Genomic DNA, 11,759 nt, shown 5'->3' with positions numbered 1-11,759 from the left:
AGACCCGTTACATCTAAGCTTAAACCCCAGACTTGTCAGTGACTGGTAAGGTGACCTTGAGCAGCTGTGTCAGTCTGTTCCTCCATCTGTACTGCAGAAGTAAAAAGAGTCTCAATATCTAGCAGAATTATACACATTCACACTTTGAGCCAGCAATCCCACTTCTAGAACTCTGTCCTAAAGATATCGTGGTAAAAGTATGTGCAAGACTATTCACTGCAGCACCATATGTAATAAAATACTGGAAATTGCTCCCAAAGTTCCTCAGTAAATGGCTACTTGAATAAATTATGGTAAAATAATGCAATGAAGTGCCCTATATACAACTGGAGTGAGCTCCTGAATACATATACTGTTAATTGAAAAAAGCTGTGGAAAGAAGTGTATATAGTATACTACCTTTCATCCGAAAAGGGGAGGGTGGTAGTAATACTAAATAAGTATATATATATACATATACTATATCTAGTAATACTATATATATATATATTTGCTTAAAGTTTAAAAATAACAGGAAAATTACTGATTTTTTTTAATGTTACTTGAGGAAGAGAGGAAGGCAGTAGGCTACAAGAGACAGAGATAGAACCTAAACTTCTCTGAATTTATAAAAAGCAGCCTTTAAAAATCAAAAGAAAAAATACATGGGTCTAACTGATCTGCTTGTTGGCATAATTTTAAAAAACACACACCATTTCAGGTAACTTTAAACTATCAAATTACTGTACATCCATAGAGAGATATACCTCAAAGAAAAAAGAACTAAAAAAAAAGAAAAGAAAGCAGTCAAACTGTTTTAAGTGATCATATTGTTGGTAGTGATGGTAGTGGTGCTATTGTTAATGTGACACTGAAAATAAACATTTATGCCGGGATTTTTTTTTTTTTTTTTTTTTGCGGTACGCGGGCCTCTCCCTGTTGTGGCCTCTCTCACTGCAGAGCACAGACTCCGGATGCGCAGGCTCAGCGGCCATGGCTCACGGGCCTAGCCACTCCGCGGCATGTGGGATCTTCCCGGACCGGGGCACGAACCCGTGTCCCCTGCATCGGCAGGCGGACTCTCAACCACTGCGCCCCCAGGGAAGCCCTATGCCGGGATTTTTGTTGTGGGAGAAAGGAGATACAAATGTAAATTGTATGAGTTTAAGTAAAAACTCTGTAGTCCTAAATTTGGACAGGAATAAACAGTATTAACTCATGATGTATTTTATCTTTAAATAAATATATAATTTTATCTTAACTCTGCCTATGAAATGGCCTAAAAACTATGGCCAACCCAGTAACCATGAACATCTTTAGCTCCTAGATTGTGATCTCTAAATACCATTTTCCATTAAAAGGAACCAAGACTCCTTGGAGCAGCAGTTCTCAAAACATTTTGCTCCCCAAATCTCTTTAAATTCTTAAAATTGTTGAGGGCCCAAAGACTTTTTATTTATGTGGGCTATATCTATTGATGTTGACTGAATTAGAAATCAAAACATTTCAAAATAACAAAGTATCTATTAACAAAAATTAGTGAGAAGAGTACAATTGTTTTACATTTTTGTAAATCTATTTAATGTCTGGCTTAATAAATGACAGCAGAATTCTTAGAACTGCTTTTGCATTCAATCATAATATCGCACATCATGTAACCTTTGGGAAACTCTGTATATATTTGTGAGAGAATGAAAGTTTAAAAGGGCAAATAGCCCTTAGTATTAATATGAAAATAATTTTGACCTCACAAACCCCATGAAAGGATCTCACACTGTGAGAACCATAACCTTGGAGAAATAGCTAATTTCAGGTTCGAGTTAAGAAATATAAAATAAGCCTGGAACAGCTTGTCTTAGAGGAAAGCAGGGAAGTTTTTAAAGACTAGTAGCGTCATGTCAAAAAGATTCAGGAGAGAACTTCAATAGACTTACGTTGGTCAATAAGTATAGTGACTTCAGTGGAATGAAAAATATCAAATACATTCACATACATAATTTCATGATTTTTAAAAAACTTATTGATCACTTCTTGATAGTATTAGGGAACCAACTCATTATTTTGAAAACTGATAAGTACAGGAAAAATCAAGCATTTTTCTGTCCTCTTTATATCTTAAAGTAACATCTTAAAGTAACAAAATAGTTGATGAGGGGAAATTTATTTAAAGGAACATAAAAACCTAATAAAAGAAGAATGGATGCAGTTAGAATATCACTGTTTTGCAACCGTTGGTTTATTAATCAATCAATGCCCCTGATTATCTGGAGGTTGACATCCCAAAAAGAGAGCAACTGCACCCCCTGGTGGAAGACTGCCTCACTGCCTTGTGAAGTAGCCTTGCCAAACAAAAAATTGAACTTGAATCTGATCAAGTTTCTCAATCTAACCACTCATTTAAAGGAAATATAGGGGAGAGAGAAACTCCTTATATGACACCAAAATGATACATTCAGACAAATCTATATTGTAGAAACTTTAGACACGCAGCTTAGTTTCTTAAACAAAAATATATGGAGAGGAAAGAAAGAGAGAGAACCTATAGATTAAGAGAAACAACTTAATAAGAAAACAAACAACCCAATTTAAAAATTGGCCAAAGACCTTAACAGACACCTCACCAAAGGAGATATACAGATGGCAAGTAGGCATATGAAAAGATGCTCCACGTCATATGTCATCAGGGAAATGCAAATTAAAACAATGAAATACCACTACACACCTATTAGAATGGCCAAAATTTGGAACACTGACAACATCAAATGCTGTGGGAGAGGGATGTGAAGGAACAGGAACTCTCATTCACTGCTGGTGGGAATGCAAAATGGCACAGCTACTTTGGAAGACTATTTGGAGGCTTCTTACAAAATGAAACATTCCCTTATCATAAAAGCCAACAATGTTGTGCTTTGGTATTTACCCAAAGGAGTTGAAAACTTACGTCAACACAAAAACCTGCACACAAATATTTACAGTAACTTTGTTCATAATTGCCAAACTTGAAAGCAACGAAGATGTCCTCCAGTAGGTGAATGGTTAAATAAACTGTGGTACATCCAGACAATGGCATATTATTTAGTGACAAAAAGAACTGAGCTCTCAAGCCTTGAAAATACACGGAGGACTCTTAATTTCATATAGCTAAGTGAAAGAAGCAAAGCTGAGAAGGCTACATACTGTATGATTCCAACTCTATGACATTCTCTAAAAAACAAAACTATGGAGACAATAAAACATTAGCGGTTGCCAAGGGGGTGGTGGGGACATCAACAAGCAGAGCACAGAGGATTTTTAGGGCAGTGAAAATATTCTGTATGATACTATTATAACAACGGATATGTTATTATACATTTGTCCAAACCCATGAATTCACAACACCAAGAGTGAACACTATGGACTTTGGGTGATTATGATGTGTCAACGTAGGTTCATCCTTGTTTAAAAAAAAAGTACTATTCTGGTGAGTGGTGTTGGTAATGGGGGAGGCTACACATGTGTGAGAACAGGGGATATGTGGGAAATCTCTATACATTTCTCTCAATTTTATTGTAAACCTAAAACTGCTCTAAAAAATTATTTTTTAAAAAAAGGAGACAATGAGAGAAATTTGAACACTACCTCAATCTTTTATGATATTAAGAAATTTCTGTTCATTTTTATGGGTGGTGATATTGTGGTTATATTTTTAAAGGGAAGTTCTTATCTGTTAGAGATACCTTCTAAAATACTTATGAATGAGAGGACATGATGCCTGCGATTTCTTCTAAATAATGGAAGAGGGAGGAAAGAAGTATGGCGAAAATAAAATTAGTAATGAGTGGTAATTCTTGAAGCTGACTGATAGGTAAGTAGGGGTTGATTATTCTCCTCTCATGTACTATTTTGTATATGTCTGAAATTCTTCCAAATAAAAGAATTTTAAAGATTTATGCAGCTGACTTAGGTTAGGCTCTCAACTCTGTCATGATGAGATCCCTACTGAATACACTGTAATGGCCTATATGGGAAAAGAATCTAAAAAGAGTGGATATATGTACATGTATAACAGATCCACTTTGCTGTACACCTGAAACTAACACAACATTGTAAATCAACTGTACCCCAATAAAAAAAATTTTTTAAAAAGAATTAAAGCCACAAACAACAACAGCAAAAAACAAGTGTAAGTCCCTGAGTGCTAATTATCTCCAGAAGGGCTGTGTTTAGGTCCGCAGTGAGGCATTTGAGAGCCCAAATAAGCGTTTCCTTTGTGAGTAGAGTTAAAAGACCCCTAGCAGTTTCTTGAATCTGGGGCCTTCATGCTGACTTGCTCTGGAGTCCTACCACACTTTCCCCTACTTTCCACCATCACCACATTTAAAAAGGAAAACAAAGAAATGAAATCAACATTGTTTTGGAAAATATATTCCTATACCACTGGCTACTGCCTAACATATTTCCACCCCTTCCCATTTACCTATGGCTGTGAAATCCATCAAGATGAGTTTAAGAAAAATAAAGCACAATTGGGGAGCATGTCCAGCTCAACACACCTAGGATATGGACTCACAAAATCAGACGGTTGGCAGCACCTGGATTAACTACTTGATATTCCCACAAGAGGGCACTCTAACTTTCTGAAAAATCATAAAATCAATTAAATTAGGTTTTATATAAGGTCTAATTAACCAGCGCATAAAACTTGGAAAGAGCTAAAGCATGGTGGACAGGGAAAAGAAGGGGCCAGGGGATAAAGCGAGAAGTTGTCTTCTGTCAGTAAACTTACCTCTTCAACATTGGATCTGTCTAATAAGGGTCTATACTTCCAGCTATGTTTTTATAAGCCAGTTCAGTTTGACCCCTGCAAGAGTGCACTAGGGGAAGACATGAGATTGAGGCCATGGATTTCAGGTGATGTGGGACAGAAGGCTGAACTGTGTGCAGGACCTCCCCTCCCTCCCAACACGTGCGCGCACGCGCACACACACACACACACACACACACACACGAGTCTGAGTCTGCCAGCAGGAATTGAGATGAGCGTTCCACATCAAAGTTCCCTTTCCTTCCTTCAGTCAAAATTTAAAAACCCTTGTGCTGTCTTCACTTTAAGTACTGCTTAAGGCTACTATTGAAAAAATATTTAATTTCCCTACAAATTCCTTTATCTCCCAGTAAGATTCTTTCATCTTGTACTTCTGCTTTAAAGAAAAACACTGTATCATCCTACCATACAAGGCATCATTATTTCCAAAACGGCAAAGGGGAAAAGGATGCTTGCTTATGTTGGTCAGAAAAATCTGTGAAGGTGCTTAAGAGGGGGCATTCTCCTACAAATCCCTATTCTGAAGCTTTTTTTTTTTAAACCAATGTTTCAGGGGTGTACAGAAACTAATATGATGAGCAACTTCATGGTGAAGTTCATTACTAACAGAGGCAGAATATCACACACCCTGTGCCACAGATAAAGCTTTGAGCTGAAACCTTAGTTTAACATTATAGTTTCCATCTATGGAGCATGGTTGGCATGACTACAGTGTCTTAATTTCCTTCTGAGACTGGTAGAGCAGACTAAGTTGTTTGATATCTTAAGCATTTAGTAGTCCACAACAATGTCCATTGCTCAAGTTTGTACTTCTATTTGGATGCCTGCACTTTCAGTGGCAAGTGATGCCAATCAGAAATCACCCTAGCGTTTCCCTGGTGGCACACTGGTTGAGAGTCCGCCTGCCGATGCAGGGGACACGGGTTCATGCCCTGGTCCGGGAAGATCCCACATGCCACGGAGCGGCTGGGCCCGTGAGCCATGGCCGCTGAGCCTGCGCGTCCGGAGCCTGTGCTCCGCAGCGAGAGAGGCCACAACAGTGAGAGGCCTGCGTACTGCAAGGAGAAAAAGGAAAAAAAAAATAGACTTTAAAATAAAGACTATTACAAGAGACAAAGAAGGACACTACATAATGATCAAGGGATCGATCCAAGAAGAAGATATAACAATTGTAAATATTTATGCACCCAACATAGGAGCACCTCAATACATAAGGCAAATGCTAACAGCCATAAAAGGGGAAATTGACAGTAACACGTTCATAGTAGGGGACTTTAACACCGCACTTTCACCAATGGACAGATCATCCAAAATGAAAATAAACAAGGAAACACAAGCTTTAAATGACACATTAGAAAAGATGGACTTAATTGATATTTATAGGACATTCCATCCAAAAACAACAGAATACAAATTTTTCTCAAGTGCTCATGGAACATTCTCCAGGATAGATCATATCTTGGGTCATAAATCAAGCCTTGGTAAATTTAAGAAAATTGAAATCGTATCAAGTATCTTTTCCGACCACAGCGCTATGCAACTAGATATCAATTACAGGAAAAGATCTGTAAAAAATACAAACACATGGAGGCTAAACAATACACTACTTAATAACCAAGAGATCACTGAAGAAATCAAAGAGGAAATAAAAAAATACCTAGAAACAAATGAAAATGAAAACACGACCCAAAACCTATGGGATGCAGCAAAAGCATTTCTAAGAGGGAAGTTTATAGCAATACAATCCTACCTTAAGAAACAGGAAACATCTCAAATAAACAACCTAACCTTACATCTAAAGCAATTAGAGAAAGAAGAACAAAAAAACCCCAAAGTTAGCATAAGGAAAGAAATCATAAACATCAGATCAGAAATAAATGAAAACAAAATGAAGGAAACAATAGCAAAGATCAATAAAACTAAAAGCTGGTTCTTTAAGAAGATAAACAAAATTGATAAACCATTAGCCAGACTCATCAAGAAAAAAAGGAAGAAGACTCAAATCAACAGAATTAAAAATGAAAAAGGAGAAGTAACAACCGACACTGCAGAAATACAAAAGATCATGAGAAATTACTGCAAGCAACTATATGGCAATAAAATGGACAACCTGGAAGAAATGGACAAATTCTTAGAAAAGCACAACCTTCTGAGACTGAACCAGGCAGAAATAGAAAATATGAACAGACCAATCACAAGCATTGAAATTGAAACTGTGATTTTAAATCTTCCAACAAACAAAAGCCCAGAACCAGATAGCTTCACCGGCAAACTCTATCAAACATTTAGAGAAGAGCTAACACCTATCCTTCTCAAACTCTTCCAAAATATAGCAGAGGGAGGAACACTCCCAAACTCATTCTATAAGGCCACCATCACTGTGATACCAAAATCAGACAAAGATGTCACACAAAAAAAGAAAACTACAGGCCAATATCACTGAGGAACATGGATGCAAAAATCCTCAACAAAATACTAGCAAACAGAATCCAACAGCACATTAAAAGGATCATACACCATGATCAAGTGGGGTTTATCCCGGAAATGAAGGATCCTTCAATATACGGAAATCAATCAATATGATGCACCATATTAACAAGTTGAAGGATAAAAACCATATGATCATCTCAATAGATGCAGAGAAAGCTTTTGACAAAATTCAACACCCATTTATGATAAAAACTCTCCAGAAAGTGGGCATAGAGGGAACCTACCTCAACATAATAAAGGCCATGTATGACAAATCCACAGCCAACATCATTCTCAATGGTGAAAAACTGAAACCATTTCCTCTAAGATCAGGAACAAGACAAGGTGTTCACTCTCATCACAATTATTCAACATAGTTTTGGAAGTTTTAGCCACAATAATCAGAGAAGAAAAAGAAATAAAAGGAATCCAAATCAGAAAAGGAGAAGTAAAACTGTCACTGTTTGTAGATGAGATGATACTATACATAGAGAATCCTAAAGATGCTACCAGAAAACTACTAGAGCTAATCAATGAATTTGGTAAAGTAGTAGGATACAAAATTAATGCACAGAAGTCTCTTGTATTCCTATTCACTAACAACAAACAATCTAAAAGTGAAATTAAGGAAACGCTCCCATTTAACATTGCCTCAAAAGGAATAAAATACCTAGGAATAAACCAACCTAAGGAGACAAAAGACCTGTATGCAGAAAACTATAAGACACTGATGAAAGAAATTAAAGATGATACAAACAGATGGAGAGATATACCATGTTCTTGGATCAGAAGAATCAACATTGTGAAAATGACTGTACTACTCAAAGCAATGTACAGATTCAATGCAATCCCTGTCAAACTACCAATGGCAATTTTTACAAAACTAGAACAAAAAATTTTACATTTTGTATGGAAACACAAAAGACGCCGAATTGCCAAAGCAATCTTGAGAAGGAAAAATGGAGCTGGAGGAATCAGGCTCCCTGACTTTAGACTATACTACAAAGCTACAATAATCAAGACAGTATGGTACTGGCACAAAAACAGAAATATAGATCAACGGAACAGGATAGAAAGCCCAGAGATAAACCCACACACATATGGTCACCTTATCTTTGACAAAGGGGGCAAGAATATACGATGGATAAAAACAGCCTCTTCAATAAGTGGTGCTGGGAAAAGTGGACAGCTACATGTAAAAGAATGAAATTAGAACACTTCCTAAAACCTAAACTTAAAGTGGATTAAAGACCTAAATGTAAGGCCAGACACTATAAAAATATTATAGGAAAACACAGGCAGAACACTCTATGACATAAATCACAGGAAGATCATTTTTGACCCACCTCCTAGAGAAATGGAAATGAAAACAAAAATAAATGAATGGGACCTAATGAAACTTAAAAGCTTTTTCACAGCAAAGGAAACGATAAACAAGAGGAAAGGACAAACCTGAGAATATGAGAAAATATTTGCAAATGAAGCAAATGACAAAGGATTAATCTCCAAACTATACAAGCAGCTCATGCAGCTCAATATCAAAAAAACAAACAACCCAATCCAAAAATGGGTGGAAGAACTAAATAGACATTTCTCCAAAGAAGACACACAGATTGCCAACAAACACATGAAAAGATGCTCAACATCACTAATTATTAGAGAAATATAAATCAAAGCTACAATGAGGTATCACCTCACACAAGTCAGAATGGCCATCATCAAAAAATCTACAAACAATAAATGCTGGAGAGGGTGTGGAGAAAAGGGAACACTCTTGCACTGTTGGTGGGAATGTAAATTAATATAGCCACTATGGAGAACAGTATGGAGGTTGCTTATAAAACTAAAAACAGAACTACCATATGACCCAGCAATACCACTACTGGGCAAATACCCTGAGAAAACCATAATTCAAAAATAGACATGCACCCCAATGTTCATTGCAGCACTATTTACAGTAGCCAGGACATGGAAGCAACCTAAGTGTCCATCGACAGATGAATGGATAAAGAAGATGTGGCACATATATATAATGGAATATTACTCAGCCATAAAAAGAAATGAAATTGAGTTATTTGTAGTGAGGTGGATGGACCTAGAGTCTGTCATACAGAGTGAAGTAAGTCAGAAAGAGAAAAACAAATACCGTATGCTAACAGATATATATGGAATCTAAAAAAAAAAAAAAAAGGTTCTGAAGAACCTAGTGGCAGGACAGGAATAAAGACCAGATGTAGAGAATGGACTTGAGGATACAGGAACAGGGAAGGATAAGCTGGAACGAAGTGAGAGAGTGGCATGGACATACATACACTACCAAATGTAAAATATATAGCTAGTGGGAAGCAGCTGCATAGCACAGGGAGATCAGCTCGGTGCTTTGTGTACACCTAGGGGGTGGGGTATGGAGGGTGGGAGGTAGACGCAAGAGGGATGAGATATGGGGATATATGTATATGTATAGTTGATTCACTTTGTTATACAGCAATTATACTCCAATAAAGATGTTAAAAATAAATAAAGGACTCCTTGTGTGTTAAACGTGTGCCAAGTACTGCTTCCACTAGTGGCTCAGGTGAAGGGTTTTCCTATATCCCACTCTGCCCAGCCTGAATATACCTGGAACACCAATTACTATATGGAGTCAGGCATGTAACCACATCTTGTAGGACATCTTGGAAAAGAGTTAACTGAGAATTTTAATTAGCCTGAAACAACACGTGATAACATAAGTAAATGCCTCATGGCTAAAGCTGACAAGCCCTGTTCCATTTCTCATACTGTAAACACTTCACACTGCAGTCACCATGTCTCAAGCTGTGGGGAGCATCTCTGTCCAAGCTTCATCATCTCTATCCACAGCCCGCCTTTCTGACCCCATCACCTCAAACCCTATCTGGAAGCACTCTGTGTTTCTCCTTCCAGCTGTTCTGCTAGATGTTTTCAGAACTCCTCAACCATGTGCTTACTCTGAAACCTGGAGAAGAGTCAGAATGCTCCCCAGTGTCTCTGAAGGAAATTTGGACCTTATTGCCCTTCTCTCACATTATCTTCTTTCTTTCCTCCATTGTTTCTTCTCTCCTGTATTTATCAGGGTAATCAACAAAAAATCCTCAAGTGTAATTGGCTTAAAATGATAAAAGCATATTTCATGTACATGTCACAGTTGTTATAGGTTGATCAGAGGGCAGGGGTAGGCTCCACACAGACATTGAAGTACTCAAGTTGATAAAGGTTCCTGTTGTCCACGGGGGCAATGACACCCACCAGATGGCGATTGATAGGGAGACTAAAGAAACATGGAGGTTGGTGCAGGGTATCTTAAGAGTCAGGACTGGAAGGGCTGTATATCTTATCCATCCACGTTCCATTTGCCAGAACTCAATCACAGGACCCCACTGAATTGCAGGGGATGCTGCGAAATGTAATTTAGCCAAGTTTCCAGGAACAGAACAAAATGTGTTTGGTGAACAAACCCTCCATCCCATTTGGTTAGGGAGAAATTTGTATATACCTCTCCTTAGGGGCCTGTTCTTTCCAGTCAGTCCAAGGAAACACCCTTTGACACCTCATACAATTCCAACAATGTGTTTGATCGTTCATCTGCAGTTACATTTGTAACAAACGTCTTTATCCTACGTCATACACTGTCTTGTATAATTCTCAGACTGTCTCACATTTACATTCCTTAATTCTTCAATGAGATTTCCTGGTGGAAGGGGTGGAGGAGGTGGAGGGGTGGGGAGGCATGAGAGGAGGCTGGCTAGAAGGGGCTGTTTTTCATAGGAAGAGAAAAAAGTAAACAATTTAGAACTTTTAGAAACAATTGAATGTGTACCCAAAGATTATGATATCAAATTAATCAACACAGGAATTTGAGTGGAAAGATATTTATTTCTGAGCAGACTATTTATATAAGGAACAGTTAATTTGGATTTAGAGGCATTACAAAGAATTTTTAAATTTTTATTTTGAGATTAAAAAATTTTTACTTTATTTAAAAAATTTGAATGTAAGATCTTAGAGGATGCATCCATTTTTTCATAGTTAGAGAATTCCACTAGATGGCCCTGTTTCAAAATATTACAAAGCTGGAGATGAACGGCTTCCTGATGAATTGTAACTCTCATACCTTTTCAAGTATTTAGGGCACTTCATTATCAATTGTAGCTGGTTTTCCTAAAATACTATTGATGTGGCAAATCTCATCTTTTAGTATGACATGGAAACTATTTTGGTAAAAGAATTTAGCCCAAAGTTTTCTTAACAGAGCGTATTTTGTTCTGAACAGATCATTTAAAATGAACAACCTGGCAACACTGAAATGACAACCTGTTCCCCAAAGTGCAGAATCAGCAGTGATGTCGGGAGAGTCCACAAAGCAGCCCAAGCTGTAAATTTCCTCTGCTCCAAGTGGATTTTAAAACCAACACAGATTCTACTCCTTTTTATTCCAGCTCTATTTTGAGACACACATTTCAAAATCCTTAAGGTTATTCTGCTATGT

Source organism: Phocoena phocoena, chromosome 6 (assembly GCF_963924675.1).
Source record: "Phocoena phocoena chromosome 6, mPhoPho1.1, whole genome shotgun sequence".
Lineage (NCBI taxonomy): Eukaryota > Metazoa > Chordata > Mammalia > Artiodactyla > Phocoenidae > Phocoena > Phocoena phocoena.
This window is presented reverse-complemented; position numbering follows the sequence as displayed.